Source organism: Canis lupus, chromosome 14 (assembly GCF_003254725.2).
Source record: "Canis lupus dingo isolate Sandy chromosome 14, ASM325472v2, whole genome shotgun sequence".
NCBI classification, from domain to species: Eukaryota; Metazoa; Chordata; class Mammalia; order Carnivora; family Canidae; genus Canis; species Canis lupus.
This window is the reverse complement of record NC_064256.1, coordinates 23,877,198-23,898,639: the sequence shown is the minus strand read 5'-3', so window position 1 is coordinate 23,898,639 and position 21,442 is coordinate 23,877,198. Positions and strand designations below refer to the sequence as shown.

Genomic DNA, 21,442 nt, shown 5'->3' with positions numbered 1-21,442 from the left:
ATGACCAGACTGAGCAACATTAATCTGAGTCCATACTTTCATACTTCATGAAAGCATCTGTGCAATAGGAGAAAATAAAATCACCCAGTTTTGCCAACTATGTGTAAAATAAATCTGGATATTTGAGTAATTTATTTCTTTAATATTTCATATAAACATGTAGTGTCATAGAGAAACAGAAGCTCTTGGAGAAAAAAGTTCACTGCACCTGATTTTAAATAGACAATATGTACCTGAATTGACTTTTTTATAGCATTTTTGCTCTGCCAGTCCTGGTCAGAGCCAGGAATGGTTACAGGGCACATCATTAAACAAGAAGGTCCTCAGAACAACTTAAATCCTCAATAAATCTTTGTAACACTCAACAGTTCTATATACCACTGGAGTACACATTAAAAGGTTCCCATGACATAAAGTTGACCTAGCACTCTCTACCTTCCAGGTGCTTTATGCAGTCACTGACAGAAGTGTGTAAAAATCAATTTATGTTCAATAAGGTAAATGTCAATGATATCTTTAAACATGATGAGCCAATGGCATAGTTTATTTCCAGACATTCAAATTTTGATAGCTGATGACCTTAAATATTATTTGGGCATGATCCAAAAGTTCAGAGACATTTAATAACCTATAATTAACTGGAAGAAAGTTCCAAAGTCATGGCATTCTTCTACTTAGAAGCCTTCTGTGGCTTACAATTGCCTGTAAAAGGAAGCTCACTGCCATAGCTTGGCATTTAAGATCTCCTGTAATCTGGTTTTAAACTACCCTTTTAGCCTGATTTCACCTGTCCATCACTCATGCCTTATGCTCCAAACAAATCTGGGTATTCCTTGCTGCTGACTACACACCACACTTTCCACCTCTGTCCTCCAGTGCTCCCTTTCGTCCTTTCTGTTGACTCTTCAAGTCTAAATTGGGACAATCTATTCAGAAAGCAGTTTGGTAGGATGTGTGTCAAGACGATTAATGTTATTTTATACCAGTAACCCAATAATTCTACTTTAAATCCTAGAAATAATCAGAGCTATAGATTTTTTTAAATGCATGACAATATATTTTATAGTAGCAAAAGAAAAAGAAGACTACCAAAGGTACCTAAAAACCCAAAGTTAGGGGATTGTATTAAAAACCATTATTCACATAACAGATTATTGGTTAGCTGTTAAACAATGTTAACAGTTTTTAATGATAGAAAGAAATATTTAAGGTGTATGGTAAGTGAAATAGGAGGACAGAAAATTACATACACAATCTTAATTATGTAAAAAAAAATCAGAAAAAGACTGAAAGGAAATATGTCAAAATAATATTGGTATTTCTATTTCTTAGAATTTGGGATAATCGTTTTCTGCTGCTTTTATAGGCTTCTGTCTGCTTTATAAAATTTATGCATATATTCCCTTATTATTTAGAAAAATAACATACTAGAAAGATTTTTTTAATCCTATATTTTAAGATGCTTGTCTGACACCCTCTGTGAGACCTTGTCAAATAATCCTTGATGGAATTAATGCCTTATTTCTCTGTTGTCCCGTAATACTTTGTACTGCCAACTACTTTTTAATCACATTTTCTGTCTGACATATTTGGTGAATTTAGTTGGGAAAAACAGACCTAGCATAGATCCATGTCTTAAAATTTCTAAAACCAGACCCAACTGAAGAGATTTCTTTTTTTTTTTTTTAAGATTTTATCTATTCATGAGAGACAGAGAGAGAGAGAGGCAGAGACACAGGCAGAGGGAGAAGCAGGCTCCATGCAGGGGGCCTGATGTGGGACTCGATCCTGGGACTCCAGGATCATGCCCTGGGCCAAAGGCAGGCACTAAACCGCTGAGCCACCCAGGGATCCGCTGAAGAGATTTCTATATATATTCAGATGCTACCTGTAATAAGGATTTATTTTCAACATCGTCTTGTTAAGTAGAAGCACATCTGTTTAACATCAGAGTCTCCTTTACAAACCAAGCATCAAGCCTACCCTTGCAGCTCTACATCTGCAGTTTGTTTGAAAACTTATGCCTTAATTATAGACTATCTTTCCACTAAATGCTGTACTAACATTATGGAACAAAGTTCTAAAATGTATGCAGGGGTTAAAAAAATAAACTAGTAATTTTATCATAAGCACAGGAAGAAAAACTATGGCGCAATGTTCCTGGCCAACCTGTTCTGCTTTTTTCCTCCAAACTGGATATATAGATGTTTGTATGAATTAAGCACAGAATATCTTGAAATATCCTCAGGTCAGCCCTTAAACACTAATATATATGTACATGTGTATGCATACATACACTCTTTGTTATAACTAGGGCATTAGGGGAAGTTGCCAGATTAAATACATGACATCTATTTATATTTTAATTTCAGATAAATAGTGATTCTTTCTTTAGTATATGTATATCCCATGCAATATCTGGTCTAATATTTTATACTAAAAAGCTGTTTGTATTTATCTGAGATTCAAATTTAACTAGAAGTCCTTTATTTTTATTTGCTAAACTCAGTAACTCTGGGTGGGAGAGTGATTGCATATTTAGAGATTCTACAATCTGGCTAAATAACCTCTCAAACCTACCCCTGGGTAGCATTTCATTTAAACTCAGCAGATAGTGAACTCAGATATCTGAATTCTCTACATCCTTCTAAACCAAGTTTAAAAAAGAAAATCCCCTAACATTGATGCCAAGAAATCACCAGGAGTCCCTAACCTCTCTAAATTCCAGATCCTGAATTCTTGCCAAGTCTACATGGGAGAATTACGTACAAATTATCAAGCTCTGTTGTGTCTTACAGTTTTATTTTTATGCATTTAAACTTAACAGAGGAGCCAGGAATGTTTGACTTTACAAGCTCAAAATTTTTTCAGAGTATTTAATGCACACTAGAGAACCAATTCTAATGTGCCCTTGTTCTTTTATAGAAGAACAGTAGAGAGGATATGTCTAGCATTTGTCATCATTGGATTCTTACTTGACGTTAAGATAACTACTTTCTTCAGATTTTCTTCTTAATAATGTAACTTCATTTTCCTCAGTCCATTTTTTATGGATCTTCTATGTCCCACAGGCTGCTTAAAATCAACATGCCATAAAATGAATTCTTTTTCTCACCTTTGTTCCCTAACACTTCCCCTTTTCTGCATTCCCAATCATCCATCCAGAAATTTTAATAAGGAATCACAGCTTTATTCTCAGTGCATCCTCTTCAACCACCTTCTCCTCAACCCCCAGACCTTATCAGTCAAATCTTTTTAGTTTCATCTCTTAAATGTATCTGTTAGTGGTCTTTGTCTTCTGCTTACCATCTCTACTGTCCCTGCCTAGCCACGCTCTCCTGGGCTGTCTCCAGACCAGATTTATCACATTTCAATGTGCTCATGAATCACCTGCACATTTTGTTAAGATTCAGGTTCTGGGGATGGGGCCCAAGAATTCTTATTTCCAAAAGATCCTTGGAAATACTGATGCTGCTGGTCCAGGAAGCACACTTTGAAAAGCAAGGTTCTAGGCTATTTTTATAGGCTCCAGCAAGTCTTCTTTTCATTCCAACTAATCACCACATTACTGTCACTATTCTAGGTAAAAGTGTCATATGACTCCTTCTGCAACTGAATTGTCAAGATATAAACCCACCCAGGCCACCAATAAGTGAGTTTCATGTGCAGCTCCCTCTCCCTCCTCCAGACACACATTCTAAACCTTACTCCTACACCACTCCCTTCTGCTGCTGAAACTCTCCTTTTCTATTTCCAGGCCCTTTGCTTAAAATGTCCTTAGAGTAATTTTCTTTGCCTGAGTGGCCCCTTCTTCCTGGTAAAGTTCAAATGTCACACTTTCCCTGCGAAATTTTCTATCATCCTCTCAGCACCAGCACCCCTGGCACCTGATGTGATTACACACACCTCTCATAATTGAATGTCTTCACACATCACTTTGGACATGCCCTAATGACAATAATATAAGGGCTTTCCATGTTAAGTGCTGTTGTCTGTATTTTATGTGAAATCCCCATAACAATCCTATGAGGTAAGTACTATTATATATATCTCCATTTTACAGACCATGAATGAAGGCACTAGAGGTAACTTTATTCAGGATCACACAATTTGTCCATGCCAGAACCAAGGTCCAAGCCCAGTCTGATACATGACTCAATCATCTTAACCACTGCAACCTCCTACCTCTCTGATTATATCTCACTTCAGTTATCAGGTTGAACCATACGAAACTGCTGATATTTGACTCTTTAACACCTACAAAACACCAATCTCCTGGGATTTAACTTTTCTAATAAATTAAGAACCATTCATGGGCAGATACCATATCCTTTTCTTCATAAAAATTCCCTAGATTTAGCACAGGTCTGGCACATACCTGACACTTAATTGGTCTTTGTTAAATGAAGCAAAGATAGCACCAGCTTCATTTGTTGAGGAGTGAGTGCATGCTGGGCACCATACCAGGTGTTTCACATACATTTTCATATTTAAACCTCATTACAACCATGTACTGTGGATGCTATTATTTTCATAACACAGATGCTAACTGTATGACTCAGAGGGGTTAATGCCGACAGGCACACAACCAGTAAAATAGCAAAGTAGTATCTAAACCAGGCGTATCTTAGGAGGTAAGTTGTCAGTCTTCAGTCTTGAATAGTGTGAGAACTTGAAGAATATCTACTTTTCTTACCAAGTCAAAGCTAAGTTCTGATTTTAATCAAAAGCTAAGTCAAAGATTTATTTGATTTTAGTCAAAGCTAAGATTTTTAAGTTTTAAAAATCACACACATTCTGGGATAAAGACATAGCTCCCTTTGTTGGCTTATTTTGTAATTATTTTTATTTTTAAAAACTTGAAGCATACACAAAAACAGAGACAAAAATATAATAATCTCCCATGGATCTATCAGCCAACTTCAAAAATTATCAATAATACACCATTCTTCATTTCTTTTTTTTTTTTAATTTTTTATTTATTTATGATAGTCACAGAGAGAGGGGCAGAGACATAGGCAGAGGGAGAAGCAGGCTCTATGCAGGGAGCCCGACGTGGGATTCGATCCCGGGTCTCCAGGATCGCGCCCTGGGCCAAAGGCAGGCGCCAAACCGCTGCGCCACCCAGGGATCCCCATTCTTCATTTCATCTACCTTCCCATCCTTTGTTTGTTTATCACTCTTAAGGTAAGTCCCAGATATCATATCATTTCACATGTAAATCCACTAGTATGTATCTCTAACAGATATCTTAAAATAGCCACAAGAAAATTATCACACTTAAAAACATTAATAAATATTCCTTAGCATAATCTAATACCCAATCTATGCTCAATTTTCTTTGATCTCATAAAAATAAAAATGTCTTCTTACAGTGATATGTTTGAATAAGGATCCTAGCAATGTCTATCCATTACATCTGTTCCTCCTCACTATTTTTTTCTCATTCCATTTATTTGTTGGAGAACTGGTTGCTATACCTAGGGGCTTATTTAAATTCAGGTTCAATTATTTTTGGCAAAATACACATAGGGGATGATACATATATCCCATGGCACCAATTGGGATGCACATAATGCCAGTTGGTCCCAAATTTCGTGAGATTAAGATTCATCAGTGAGTTCAAGAATTGTCACCCTAATCCATTAATTAGTCTATGTTCCCACAAATTTTATCAAAATAGTTTTAGAAGCCATAGGCTTCTATTTTTAAAGACCAATATTTTAAGAGTTTTTAAGATTTTTTTTCTAATTCCATAATTCCTTTTGCATTTGTAAGTTGAAATTCTTATTATCAACTACCTGTTGGTTTTCTCAGGAAATGGGTCAGGGTACAAACACAAAGACTTTAAACATTGCATTCAGTATTGGCTTAGAAGTAGATAAAGTTCTCTATTATTAGAAATTATTATCCATATCCAGACAAACAAAAAGTCCTCCATTAAACTATAATTGACCTAGAACTCAAGTACCAGCAGTCTACTTGGTTCTTCACAGAATATTTTAGCACTGATTCAATAAACATTTATCTTGTTAAAACTAGGATTTTGCTAAGGAAGTGAACTTTCTTTTAGACCTCATGGAAGAGATATTTGATGACCTATTATTTAATCTAAACAACAAATTTGTAGATCTACACAAAATACAGACTCAGAGTTAAGCAGTTATAATACCATGGAGAGGAACTTAAATAAAATATTTTTCTCATTACATTAACATAGACTACAAAATATAGCGTTTTCTTTATGGGTCTTCATGAAAAGTTGCTATGCAGGGCATTGTGTAAAAACTTATCATCTAAAACATTTGCACAGAGCATCAGATAAAGAAATTCATAATATCAGAGAGGACAATGTGGCTAATGAAAGTACATTATTAGTTCCTGTTTGCCTATTCATTGGCAAAGGAAATTGAGTCTCCAAAAGAAACACTGGGTCTCCAAAAGAAATTGGGTCTCCAAAAGAAACAAGGGAAATTTTCAATGTTGAAAGCATTTGAGGAAATTAAAGCCCAGCATCTTGGTTCAGAACTAGTTTTAGGTGTTAGAGGTCTCTACCATCCTCAGGATATTTCTAGATATTTCTAGTATCTACATAACTTGCTTTAATCTATTTACCTGTATTTAAAAGGCTCTTGATGAGTATCATTTTAAAGCCATATGTTTTATACATCCTTGGAAATAGCACGGAACATTAGAAAAAGTCTTGACCTGCAATTCAGAAGATGTAGCTTCTAATTTCCACACTCCCACTAATTATCTGTTTTTGGACAAATCCTTTCCTATAAATATGAAAAGACTGGATTAGATGATGGAAGGCCATTCCCAACTCAAACTGTCTGTAATTTTGTTAAGTGCTATACACACACAAAAAAGTATACAATTGAAATTAATCCAATCAAGTCATGTCCTGAGCAACACCAAAAAGCCATATGTTCTCCTTGAACTAAACTATATTTAGATATTTATGATGAACGCCATACTCTACATAGCCTCACTAGTACAAGGTAACCTCAGACAACAGCAAATATGGTCCATTCTCAGAGAAATATACAGGTTTCAACCTACTGACATTGAATACTCAAGACAAAAAGAACAACAGATTTTGAAAAGATTTTGTATAAATCACAGTATTTCAGTATTTTGTTTCATAATTTCACATTTTCCCTTGAGTCATTCAAAACATAACACAAATAAAAACATCCAAGTTTAGAACACAAGAAAGTTTGTTCCTCCTTTATCTTTCCATGTATGTCTGACTCACAGTGGTTCTTTTTTTTTTTAAGATTTTATTTATTTATTTATTTATTCATGAGAGACACAGAGAGAGAGGCAGAGACACAGGCAAAGGGAGAAGCAGGCTCCATGCAGGGAGCCTGACGTCGGACTCAATCCCGAAACCCTGGGATTATGCCCTGGGCGGAAGGCAGGCACTAAACTGCTGAGCCACCCAGGGATCCCCTACAGTGGTTCTATAGAAACAGACACAATCCAAAAATGGCACATCAGATACACAAGTATGAGTCATTACAGAAACTGCCCACAGCATCTTCCATAGAGAAATGTCCTGCTCACAATTCCCAGGCCCAATATTTACTCTAAGACGTCTGCCAGAGTTGATTTGATCAGAGGTGGAAACATGAACCAAAGGCAAGTAATTTAAGCTTAGCAATTGACCTATGAAAGAACCTACTATTTAAAATAAAAATGGAATAGGGCTTCTCACGAAATAGTTTCTGGAAAACTCAAAAGACTTTTAACAGTTATATAGAAAAGCTGAAACCATAGTTAGAACCATAATACTTGGCATCAGCTTAAACTATAAGGGACCAGAGATAATTAGTTAAGAAAACCAGTTAACAAGGCAGGTATAATGGAGGTAAGAGAAAAGCAACGCTTCCATCAGAGATGTCAATGTAGGAGAGAAGTCACCAACTAGTCAACAGAGAAGCCAAATTTCTCACAATGTTCCCACTGAAATTTGGGGCCATAGATCTTGACTCTAGATACCCTTTTGTTTGAAATAATCTGAGTAATGGGTCTCTATCCATTCAACTAAAGTTAAGCAACAGGTTTAGTTTAGGAACAATTTCATGTCATACAAAAGAAAGTATCACAGTGCAGTCACATAGAGAAGCTTCTAATGATTCCATATGGTCAGGTGCCTGACTTATCAGGAGAAGAAATGGTGCCCCAAAACTAAAGAGATTAAAGCTTTTTTGCTGGTGTCTATGGGAGACTCGGAAAACACAATACTATGCTTCCTTGCAAATCAAAGCAGCCAAGAAGGAAGCAATAACAACTGGGTTCTCTTGACTATGGAGGCTTTATCTGGCATTATCCCACCTAGTTAGGAGTGGTCAATAGAAATTTCAAGGGATATGTCAAAATTTAAGGCATACAAGGAATCCTCCATCCCTAATCTAAAGAGAGGAGTTAGGCTACAGTGAGATCTGAGGGAGAAGAATGAACCAAAAGAACAGTTTTTAAAAATTTATTTGTGACCCTACAACCCATCAAGCTATGGCCTTAGAAATGGAAACCCACTGCAAAGTTATTTCTCCCAAAACTCAGGTAAAATGCAACCGTGGCCAAGAGATAATGCCAGTTTACTACTTAAAATATTTGATGGGAACACCTAAACATACCAACTGAACCCAGAGCTCTTTAATTAGATTTAAGTGGCCAATCTGGATCCCACATTTCAATTTTTCTGTTGTCTGATGCTCTGCTTGGTATTTTTGGCTTTAAAAATGCCAGGATCCCATTCTGCATGCATGTTTAAAATATGGGTATAAGACAAACTTTCAACAGACATTGTGGTGACCATTTCATAATATATATAATTATCAAATCACTATGTTGTACACCTGAAACTGATACGGTATTATATGTCAATTATTCTTCAATTAAAAAAAAAAAGACAAACTCTTCCCTGGGAAATACTCCTGAAAGAGAAGAAATGAACACTCTAATGACAATAAAAGCACATTTTGCTGGTTTTGAAAGGAACTATCCATGATGCCAGTGGCTGATATTTATCCATCCTCATTCTCCAGGTCTCTCAGAATAATCAATAGAAAAAATACACCAGGTCACAATTCCTTTGAGGTACCATTTTATAAACCAGAGGTGATCAGATGGGAAAGAGTTCTCAACAAAAGTTTCCTATTTTATTTCTACTGCTTGCTATCTCTAATCCAAACTTTAAGGAGACTCTGAAAGTCCACTCCCAGAGTGGACCCCAGTCCAGCAAATAGAAAAATATTCAATAGAATGACTGCCCATGCCTCCCAGCACTGGCAACTAAATTATCAAGTAAATAAAAAAACAAAATAATCCTATGCCTCCCGTTCTTTCATTTATTTCCAGTAAAAACTCTTTCAAATTCTGGTTTCTAAAGAAAATAGCCCACATGCTTTTTCTAAGCAGGAGCAGCAACTGACTAGCTCTATTAATAAGGTTAAGAATGAAAATAGAACGCATATCACCTGCTTTGAGTTCCAGATAAAAGAAAAACTCCTGCCTTAATGAATTAATTGCCAGTCAGCAAAGCATTCAGGTGATGCTTATCCTCATCCCTCCTTGATTTTCTCTTCCCATCAGGAATTTGGAGTAGATGTTCAATCCAGCAGGGAAACTACAGTGTTTACTAACTGAGATGGCAGCTACAATCCCTCGACTTGAGCTATGCTTTCTACTAGGTGATGCCAACTTTCCTTCCAGATGGCTGTTAAGCACCCACAACCAACGACCGACACAGCTTCTGGCAGCAGTTGGGAAGAGCTGTGAGCAATGTCACATCCCGAGGAGAAAGCCAGCAAAATCACATCTTCTATACAGTTATTCTCAAGCACTAGAAGAGTTCTATTTTTATTAACAGTGCCATTTAGAATAGGCATGAAATTAATTTATTGCTACACTGGTTAAAAATATTTACTTTTTTATTATTTTTGCAGTTGGCATAAATCTGTTTTGCTAGAAGAGATTAGGATGGTGAGCAGGCAATGAACAAGGAAAGACGACATAGCCCCATCAGAGCAAGTGTTTGGCAAGATTATTGGTACTCCTGCCCAAGAAGCGAGCGGTTAGCCACAAAGCATGTGCTAAATCTATAATTTTTGTGCTCTGGAAAGCTAGGGGGACTCTTAGTTCCATGCAATGAAACTGAAATACACATTTCCCTTGCCTCTTGCAAAAGCTACGACTGGCAGTGAGCAGTTCTGCCTGCCATTCAATAACCAAAGAAGCATCACTTACTCATTTGTTTTGTGGCAGTTTGTTTTGCTCTTTTAATTTCAATGGGCCATCAGTTTTTAACTAAGTTCTCTCCAGGGTTTCCAGTTTGGGCAGGCCAGTTAAGCAGGATAAGTGGCATTCCTGAGGAATTTCTGTGTGCATCACTAGGAGAGCACGGTGGCCTTGGTCTCCAGGTAAGGTAGATAAAGCTTTTGTTGGTGAAGTTTGTCTCAATCTGTAAGAAGGAGAGATTTCCAAGAGGATAACCCCTCCCTCCAACCAGAATCACCTCAAGGTAGTTTTCCTTCTCCTGAAATTCTTTCCCTTTACCAGCCTTCATACTTCATCTCAATGGTTTTCATGCCTTAATGGTCACAGTCAGAAAGTGCCTCTGAAAGTCTTATCTTAGTCCTTTTTGCTTCCTCCCTTTTTCTGCCACCAATGAAAATGGTAACATGAACATGTAATACTTTCAGAAGTTTAGTTTTTTGGTCTCCAGATACTATACACCGATTCCACTGTCCATTCTAGCAGCTACCTAGGTACATATATATCCAAGTTCCTAGTGAGTGGGCACTCTCAAAGAGCTCCAAGAATTCAGATCCAACTCCCAAATATAACCCACATTAAAATAAGGCTGATTTTTGCCCTGAGATATCGTTTCTTCCCCTTTTCACACAACATGTTGCTCTTCTTCTAACTAAAGAGTGCTGTACACTAAGAAAGCAGCAAATGATTCCAAGGACCCAAAGGTTACAACAGGAGCTGACAGTTTTCTTTGCAATGTGTGATAGAGAATTGGTTCCGTTTTGACCTTCTGAAGCTTGACTAATCCTGTTTTAGATTCGGAAGTCAATGTTCTATCTTTCTTATAAAGTCAGAAGATTTATTTCAAATAAAAAGCAGAGATAGGTGTATGGTGGTTGGTTAGGATTCATAACTTGATTAAGTATCTACCGAAGCCATTTCTAAAACATGATGCTAGCACTGTGCTTATTTTCACTTTTAATAACATCCTTTCTGCTTATCCAGGTAATACATGTCATTTTTTAAAACTGGGAAATTCAGAAGAGTAAATAGAAAAACATAGAAATCCTTCATATTCTCAGAGATAAGTGGAGGTGTATCTTTCTAGTCTTTTAAAATATGTGCACATACATACGTACATTTTTAAACAAAACTGAGCTTATGCTTGACATATTGCTTGTATATCATGAGTACTCCCAATTATGTGAAGTTTTTATCTCAATATTATTCTATCAACTTTACTTTTAAATTCGTTTTAAAGTTTCCAGTTAATATTCTTCAAAACAGTAAAATGTTAGTCATTGATGAATATCTGTAAAAAATCGCATTCAAGAAACTGATGGCCTAAGGAAAAGGAAAACTCATCATTTCACCATACCCAGAGCTGAATCCTAAGTTATGGATGCAAAGGAAAGGGATTTCATTAATTCCCTTAAGGAAACTAACCAATCTTTAAAAACCATGAATTGATTGAGGCCCCCTTTTGCCAACAAGCTTTTGTTAACATTATTCATTTGCATAGCTAAATGCTACTGATTTTGGTGGACCAATCACTATCTGGGCAACTGTTTCAACCTTTTCTTAGACTCTTTCATCTCTTAGGGGGAACCTGAAGAATAATGGTTAAGAATATAATGTTAATCTTGAGCAAGTTCTTTAAACTTTGTGTGCCTCCAGTTCCCCACCTCCAAAATTCGGATAAAAATATTCCCTTCCTCATAAGATGGTTTCAAGGGTCATAGGTCAATATATACCCAGCACTTAGAGTGGTGCCTGGAACATGATAGGTATTCAATAAATGCTAAGTGTGATTATCTGTAACTCTCATTTGGTCACTTAATTACCTAATGTTTTGTCTTTATGTTTCTTGGCAACGCTTTTTGTTCTTTCCTTTTCTGTAGTACTGCTGTTTTGGCACAACTCTCTTTTTAATATAAATACTTCCATTTTTCCTTGCCTGTGCTCTGCTCTACATTCTCTTTCTTCTTTCTTCCTGTCGAGAACCCATGGACCTTTACAAAACCTGATTATGCCCTCTAATAGTCTAAGGCTTTGGCCTGTCAGTCGGAAGTTAGAGAGCAGTCTAGCAGAAAAGTCAGCCTCCAAAGATTTGGTGTGTGGATCCGTTTCTGCCAACAGGCTGCCTACACCATGTGACTCAACCCATTTTATAATCTTTGCTCATTTGTGTTTTCACCCTTGGGCTGAATGTCTCGGGGCACAGAAAGCCTGTCTCTCAGGTGGCAGTTAAGCCAAAAATAAAATCAACTACTGCATTCCCTGGTACACTATTCTAATTAGTGAAAACAGCCCAGAGGAGTGAGAAGAAATTGAGAATCACACAGGCTTCCCTCATCTCCACACCTAAGTATTACAAGCAGAGGTGAGGAGGCTCTATCATGCACCTAAGGGCAATTTCCCACACAGCTAGCTCAGCAGTTGTGAGTGGTTCTCCCTCACCAACCAAATCTCCTTGCTAGAATCATTTTTCTCTTTTAGAGCCTCGAAACACCAAAGCACAAGAAAGCATCGAGTTACAAGTATCAGAGCCCAGCTGAGTCCCTGTGTGTGCATCTGTGGATCCTACTGGGAGAGTATATAGGATTCCCGTAGTTATAATTGGTGCTGCTGCCCTTAGGCTTAGAATTGCATTACTTGAAAAGCAGAGGGGTTGCTGTTGTACTTATGATCATTAATATTTCAATCCAGAGGGGACTGTTTCCTAAACCCTAGGAGAGGTAACTGAGGTTAGCATGGTGAAACACAGCCAGAATGCCATAACCTGCAGCCAGATGTGTAATGAATAACAATGCATGGAAAAAAATAATAAAATGGATGAAAAGAAGAAGCTTCTAGTGTTAAAAACCTTAGCAAATTGAGGTTTTGTTTAAGTACGTGGGAACTAAATGCCAAAGAAAAGCCCCCTGACCTAAGCAGCTTGCTGAAAGTGGCTGTACATAATTCAACAACTCTGCCAGGAAAGTTACACACAAAGGTTTGAGAGAAGCTGATCTAATAGATCAACTAATGGCCCTGAAGGAAGTTATAGAAACAGACATTTCATCCCCTACTCCTCTCCCTCTCCCACTTTTCCTTAACATTCCCTCAGGGCCCTATTGCCTTGGAAAAGGAATTTAACTTACACAGTGCAGAAAGAATGATAAATACTTGCCAATGACCTACCATTGGAGGGCGCAACAGAAATAACACAGGTCCAAATAAGCCACTGCTTCCAAACTGAGAGCATCTCTGTGACCACCTAGTACACTCCCTTACAGCATTTCACATCAAATACAGCCAAACACATCAGATCACCTCTTTTCTAGAATTAGAGTATGTTCTTTACAGAGTCAGTGTTCAGCTTCTCTGGTTTTCAAATGTCAGCAGTCTTTGAGGTATCTCCTGCCAAGGAGTAAAGCGGGTCTGTGACTATCTTTGGTTTCACAAAATGAGAAGATTGGGTCTGAGAAATCAGACTTCACAACCTGTAATCTTTTCATAATGATAAACATCTACATGTGCCGTTACTTTTTAATAAGACCTGACTCCACCATACCTATTTAAGCAGGTATTGATGTTCAGGGATGAGTTATGTTAACCTTTCAAGTAGAATCCTGTTTGTAGGGGAGGCATCTAAATGAAATGAAAAGGAGCCCTTTTCTGTTTTCTTAATAAATAATGAATGCCTAGATTAAAGCTGGCAAATACATGGCTCTCCCATTACCACTTTTCCCTCGGTGAAAGGCATGGGTGGAATCATCAATCTGGCTTTTTTTTTTTTTCCATCAGCTGGGTTGAGATTTCAGAAAAACAGTGCTTCCAGCAACCACTACAAATGGATCAGAGTTGGCAAGCAAGTTGAGAACTAGCCCAGTATGTCATGACCACTTCAAATCAGTAACATCATGCATTCTACATTCATTGAAATATTTGCATTTCTACAACAGAAGTCTATGTCTGTAGAGTTATCTTGAAGGAAGGATATCATTAAGAGACCTAAAATGATAGGAGTTACACTTAGCTTGGGTACCAGACCCAGCCCAAGCTATCTATGCTGTAAAATTCATGCACCTGCTGAAAGACTTACCTGCTGAAATTCTTAGAGAACTCAGCTGAGACGCAAACGTGAATATTCTCAGCATAAGACAGTTATAATGTCTTATGGAATGAGGAAGAAAATGGGAACCAAAAGCATTTATATTTTTATTAAATTGTGGGATCCAAATAATAAGTTTGCCTGGTTGTGAATTTTAATGAAAACACATAAGACAAAAGCATGGCTTGCTAATCTAAAGGAAGCTGAATATAAATCTCTTAAACCACAAAGGAAGTGACAGAGAAATAAAAGGCATGTTTTTTAGTCAAATGAAGTTTTTTTAATGTTTATATAGATGTTCTAAAACTATTAGGATGTGATCAATATTCCTCTTTTTCCTGTGGCTCACTACATCTCCAATACAAAACGAATAACAAAAAAACTAAGCAAAATAGAGAAGGAACAAAAAAGGATAGCAGGCATTGCTGAAACAATTAAAAGGAAAGCAAGCAAGAAAACTAGGCAGTTCAGACAATCGATTCTAACTATAAAATAATTTGAAATCTGCTGTAGGCTGGTGACAGTACAACAGTAATAGTCACATAAAAGGGAAGTGTTGTGTTCTTAGGTGACTTGGGCCAAAGACAAGTTTGGAGCCATCTTCAAAGCTTTGAAGAAGTGAACCTACCTGTAACAAAAGGCCCCAAGAATAAAGAAAGAGACCAAACTGGAAACACTGTCAATAAATATTTTGAATAGTAACCAAGTTTTATTGGTTTCCTTGTCTCCCAGACATTAAAAAGATAAAAAGACACAATCACAAGTCTGTTTCTCCCCTAACTCTTCCTTAACCTTCTCTCTCAAACCTCAGCTTCTCTAACACTTCAAGTCTGGATAGATGCCCAGGTAGTCATTTGAGAAAAGCACTAGAAGAATTACCTATCATACCTTCATTACAAGCAAGAGATACCACAGAGACATGTTCATATTTGTTCTGAAAAAAAAAAAAAACAGATGAAATCTTGCCTCATGAAAACTGATAATAAAAACACCCAACGAAAAACGTAAGTAATTATAAACATTTAAAATGAAAGTGTTTCTTGGACATAAATCACAAACAAAAATCTCTCCCAGCTTTTATTAACAAAATAACAATTAGGGAAGACAGAGAGAAATTTTATTAACAAGTCTCTATACATGCATAAAGTATTTGAGCCTTTTTTTATGGCAAGATTTGGAGGGGGGGGTGGATATTGGTCTACACAGAAGAGATTAAGTGCATTCAAAGCTGGAGATAACCAGGGAAGAACTGATCAGAAAGTAAAGAAGCAATTGCCTGGATTGATTTTCTGTATCCCTTAACTTGGCACTAAATCTGCAGGATGCTTTTGCACAAGGAGGAAAATATGAAGCCTAGCATGCTACTGAATACTGAAACATGAGCTGAGCTGTTTATGTAGCCACATGGAAGAGATTTGGTACATGGATTTCTTTGGGGATTTGTCCTGCCTCTAGAGGTTAGCAGCTACTTGAGAAGGAAATGTTTTTACTGCACCAGTTCTGTGCAACACTGAAAATACCTTTAAAGGAAATAACACCAGATGAAAATCTATCACTGCCAGGTACATTACACACAGCATATTATTTTGTCCTCCCAACTTTTGAGGGTCATTAACCCTATTCTGCAAACCAGGAAATGGGGCCCTTAGAGGAGGGGTCGGTAATTCTCCCACTATTACAAGGATTGCAAAGGAGTCACTGAGATCTTGACAAAGTCTGTCAAAGGCCCAAAGCAGGTGCACCCTCAGTGTGAACTACGCATGACTGTTTCTGAAGGTTTTAAAGAAAGGAAGCTAACTGATCTGTAAGATATTTGAGAGTAAGACTATTTTAGGAAAAAGGGGACTAATTACATTGTTTTTATTTATTTATTTGACACTTAAAATTTCTCTCCTGTCTTCCCTAATTTACTATTTTGTTAATAAAATCTGGAAGAGATTTTTGTTTGTGATTTATGTCCGAGAAACACTTTCATTTTAAATTTTTATAATTATTTACGTTTTTGGATGGGTGTTTTTATTACGTGTTTACAAAGCATATCTTTAGGAATTGGATAAGTGCAAACACACACACAAATGACCAATGCTGTGTAATAATCACAGAGGCACTTCAAGTGCCCCAGAAGCACATGGACCCAAACCTAGATTCTTAACCCCTGAACTAATGGCCACTTGCATTTCTTTTCTTTTTTTTTTTTTTTATTTATTTATTCATGAGAAACAGAGAGAGAAGCAGAGGCATAGGGCAGAGGGAGAGGCAAGCTCCTCACAGGAAGCCCGATGCGGGACTCGACCCCGGACCCTGAGATCAGGCCCTGAGCTGAAGGCAGATGCTCAACCACTGAGCCACCCAGGCATCCCTGGCCACTTGCATATCTGTGCTACATTACAACTTCTCACTCTAGATAGTGACTGAATAGGAGACAGAAAGTGTGAGTTCTAGGGTTAGATCACTTGGATTAACACTCTACCTTTGCTTTGATAGTTGTAACCCTAAGCAAACTATTTTACCTCTTTATATCTCAGTTTCTTCATCTGTAAAATGGGAGCAATAACAAGTGTCCAACTCATACTTGCAAGAGTCAAATAAGCAATCGTGTATTATAAACCTGTAACCCAGTGCCTGACAGAGTAAGAAATAAATAAATGCTATCATCATTGATTTTAAGAAGTTACTCTCAAGGAGTTTCCTCCCTTTATGCATTGTGACTTTATACAGTTTTATTGTGGCAGACTGTATTTTCCAAATATAGCCAAAATAATAACTCCCATCACATGTGGTCTTCTATAAGATGACCGTGACACTATCCCATAAAGAGATAAAATTTGCTTCTGATGAAGTGAGGCTGTACTAGGTCTAGATATAGACCTTACCTGGCCTGTTAGGCTTTACTTCCTGCCTCCTGGGCCACTCTCTTGTAACTCCTCCACCATGCTCTAAGGAAGCACAAGTAACCTCATAGCAGTACCCACATGGTGAGAACCAAGGCCTCCAGCCAACAATCCTATCTAAACTCCCAGGCAACAACCAGAGCCAACTTGCAGACCAGTTGAGTAAGCAATCTAGAAGTAGATCCTCCAGACTCCAGAGTGCATGGAACTCTACATGGAGCAGAGTTAAGCAGTTCCTTTGAAACTCTGCCTAAATGGCAGATTATTGTTGTATCAAGTGGCTATGTCCTGGGTAGTTTGTTATGGATGATAGTAGATACTCAGAATACAGCACTTTATATAATCACCATTTTTATCTACTTTCCTGGAGCTCAGATTCTCTAAGTGTCATAAAAATACTTCTTATTTTAGAGGCACCTGGGTGGCTCAGTGGGTTAAGCATCTGGCTCTTGATTTTGGCTTAGGTCATGATTTCAGAGTTATGAGATGGAGCCCCACATCGGGCTCTGCATTCATCAAAGTCTGCTTGAGATTCTATCTCTCTCTGCCTCTCCCCACCCTCAAATAAATAAATAAAATCCTTTAAAAAAGAAGAAGAAGAAGAAGAAGAAGAAGAAGAAGAAGAAGAAGAAGGAGGAGGAGGAGGAGGAGGAGGAGGAGGAGGAGGAGGAGGAGGAGGAGGAGGAGGAGGAGGAGGAGGAGGAGGAGGAGAAGGAGATACTTCTTATTTTAGGATCTATAACTGTTACATCTGCTTAGTGCCTGCTATTTGCTAATCACTGGACTGTCCCAGATGGAGGGAGAAGGAATGAATACGTTACATAAGTAAACATGTTCCTGCCCTCAGGCAGTGACAATATAGTTGGGGAAAATGCCCATACACAGAAGTAACCAAAATGCATGGTTATGAAATACTTAACACAGTACAGGGTTTACAAATTACAGAAGCCTAAATCAAGTCCATTTGTTCCAAGTACAGATGAAAGGCTAAGCAGGGAACACATGGGCAGGACCAGCTTAGTTATGAAACGTCTCCTAAGAGTTGATTTAAGCCAGATTTTTCAAGTAGAGCAAAAACATAGGATAGATATACAAATGGCAGGCAGAGAATATATTCTGTAAGTTAGAAATGGCTATGTGAAGGTTCAAAACTAGTAATGAACAAGTCATAGACAAGACCTGTGAAGAAGACTGCTTAAATTCTAGCAGAGGGTCCTTGCCAAGAAGAACAAAGGAATGAGGTTGGGGAGATCGGGACAAGGGGTCAACAAATCTCTACTCTAAGCTTTTACAACCTGGTGTGCTTTGGCCTTGGGAAAGTTTTTCTTTTCTCCTTTCAGACAGAAGCCTTCTCTCCAGCCCTCAAAGACAAGCAGGCTGAACAGTGACTTAGGTGCTTCTGTCACATAATGCTTGGTCTCTTTACAAACTGGCTTGCTGTGTTTTACTCAGCAGTCTGTGTCATCTCTTTTGTGGAATCAGGATTGCTCAAAATCTAGTCATATCTTCTTCCTGGTGTCTTCTGTCAGAGGTGTCTAAGCGGATTCCTTACACATCCATCAAAGAGATACACTTCAAAATGGGAACTGAAAGCATAGTGACCATATCAATAAAAGCTGCTCTTAGTTGATTCACAAATGCAGCTGCCAATGGAGTGCTGAGCAGAAAATAACTCCCACTGGACTTCAGTCTATCAGCTGTGTGTCAGTTTTCCCCAACCAGTGGCTCCTGACCATTCAAACCACAGGTTCTTGACACCAGCATACCTGGGTTGCAGGCTAGCTTTTCATTTAGTGCCTTTTATTGAGGACCTACCCTTTATCAGATGAAGCCAAACTGTAGCGGCCCAAGGCCTATCCTTTCCTACTGCCAAGTTTGGCAGAAAATGGCATCTAGTTGAGTACTGATCCAAAAGGGTCTTAAAGCCCATGTAAATCAGGAAATCATGGTAATCTCCCACAAATATGAAATCTCCCTCCAGAATTCTAATGGAATCAAGAGAAGTTTTAAACTGCAATTATAAAAGCTGAGGTCTTACTATTTCTCAGGAGTTTTTTTTACTTTTCTTTTTCTTTCTTTCTTTCTTTCTTTCTTTCTTTCTTTCTTTCTTTCTTTCTTTATTTCTTTTTTTTTTTTTTTTTAGGTGGGAGAAGGGCAGAGGGAGGAGAGAGAGAATCATAAGCAGGCTCCACACCCAGCACGGAGCCCCATGTGGGGTTCAATCTTACAACCCTGAGATCATGACCTGAGCCAAAATCAAGAGTCAGACAACCAACTGAGCCACCCAGGTGCCCCTTTCTCAGTTTTTTTAAATCCTTAAAATCCTCTTTCACATATTGTTACAAACTCTACTTTCCTGGTGACCAGACTCTTACCATATCAAGCGGAGAAACTTCCTAAGGGTTCTCAAGAAGATTAACAATAGAAAAGGAAAAAACAAAACAAAACAAAACAATAGAAAAGGTAAAGAATTCAGGAAACAGATCAGCCACATTCTGTTTTGTTTTGGTTTTTTTTAATGTTAGAACAGCTATCCTCAGAGCTTCTTTTCTTCCCAAATACTAGTTTGCTTCTCCTGAAAATGAGAAAGGAGATAGAACAATGAGGAAAATATATATGGCATACACTAATAAAATAGGAACACTTTTAAGTGTATCTAGGTATCATAATTCAGGGTGTTGAGGACTACTCACCTACCTATCTACATACAACCAAATATGTGAATAACTCATAAGCACAACGTCCTCAGCTTCAAATGCAAAGAGCACTGATGGGTTCATCCTGATGGATGTGAGCTGACCTCACACCATATGGTCCACATCCTTCCTCCACTGAAGAGTGCATGGTTTCCAGGTTTGGATCACATCTGTCCCATTAGAATGAAGGCCTGCCCTTGGCTATTATTCTATTTTTAGACAACTTGAGTATTATCCTGAATACAGAAGGCTAACACCTAAAAATGACAGTTAGCAAAATTTACCTATCTTTTTTTCTTTTCTTTTGTTTTTGTCTTCTTCATTTTATAAACTCCCTGGGTCCCACATCATAAGGAGACCAAGATTGTAGCTCTTAACAAGCTTAGCTCCCACCCTAACCACCTTGTGTATCTCTTAAGACTTTGTGGATTTAAATCACACCCTATTAATAGGACTTTCAGAGATTCAATACTAAATTCCACAATTAAAGAATTTCTTCTAAGTGCTTGGAAATAAATACAGTTGAAAAATTTTTCTAGTACCAGAAGAAATCTCTACGGTAACCAGAGAACTAGGTGAGGATATGGAATTAGTAATATGTCTCAGCTGAGGAGGACCAAAGTACTTAAACAGAACAAATGATTAATATGATCATGATTCCAGGGATGCCTAGGTGGCTCAGCAGGTTAAGCAACTAACTCTCGATTTTGGTTCAGGTCATGAATCTCAAGGTCATAAGATTAGTTCCACATTGGGCTTGGAACCTGCTTAAGATTCTTTCTCCCTCTCCCTCTATACCTCTCTCCCCAACCTCTGTCTCTCTAAATAGCTACCTACATACATATATACATAAATAAGATAATTGATTCCCTTTTTGAACATATTAGCTTCCTGATTCCTGATGATTCATTAAATCCACAGAGACAGGCTAATATTGAATGGATAGATCAAGCTGACACTGGACTGCTACATATATGCCAAATTAGGACCCTGAGGAAGATGGCTAAGCACCCTTCCATCCCTTTAAAACCATCCCTAGATTAGGACCAGAACTTGGGTGTAGTCCCTATAAACCAAATAGTCATGAAACCGGCCCAGGTCAAGCCAAGACTATGCCAAATAATATTTAATCTAAGAAGTAATTTATTTAGCAATAACCACATATCAGGCAATTTATGTTCCAGCATTTAAATATAGAAAATTACTACACTGGGATCCCTGGGTGGTGCAGCGGTTTAGCGCCTGCCTTTGGCCCAGGGCGTGATCCTGGAGACCTGGGATCGAATCCCACGTAGGGCTCCCGGTGCATGGAGCCTTCTTCTCCGTCTGCCTATGTCTCTGCCTCTCTCTCTCTCTCACTGTGTGCCTATCATAAATAAATAAAATTAAAAAAAAAAGAAAATTACTACACTGTTTCTGTTTTTCTAATACACATAAGGAAAAAATACCCATCATCTTCCTTTAAAAAAATATAAAACATTATGTAACCAATTATG

General features: G+C 37.8%; 1 protein-coding gene and 1 long non-coding RNA gene across 2 annotated transcripts in view; both read right to left on the bottom strand.

The window, feature by feature from the left end:
* The window catches only part of NXPH1 (neurexophilin 1), a 433,900-nt gene that overhangs the window by 149,844 nt on the left and 262,614 nt on the right, over positions 1–21,442 (bottom strand). The window lies entirely within an intron of this gene.
* Positions 18,567–21,442, bottom strand: part of LOC112674849 (uncharacterized) — a 97,975-nt gene continuing 95,099 nt past the window's right edge. The window contains exons 3-4 of the long non-coding RNA XR_007402024.1: positions 21,157–21,312; positions 18,567–19,825 (exon numbers count right to left, since the gene is read on the bottom strand). This is a non-coding gene — a long non-coding RNA (uncharacterized LOC112674849). The remainder of the gene's footprint in view (positions 19,826–21,156; positions 21,313–21,442) is intronic.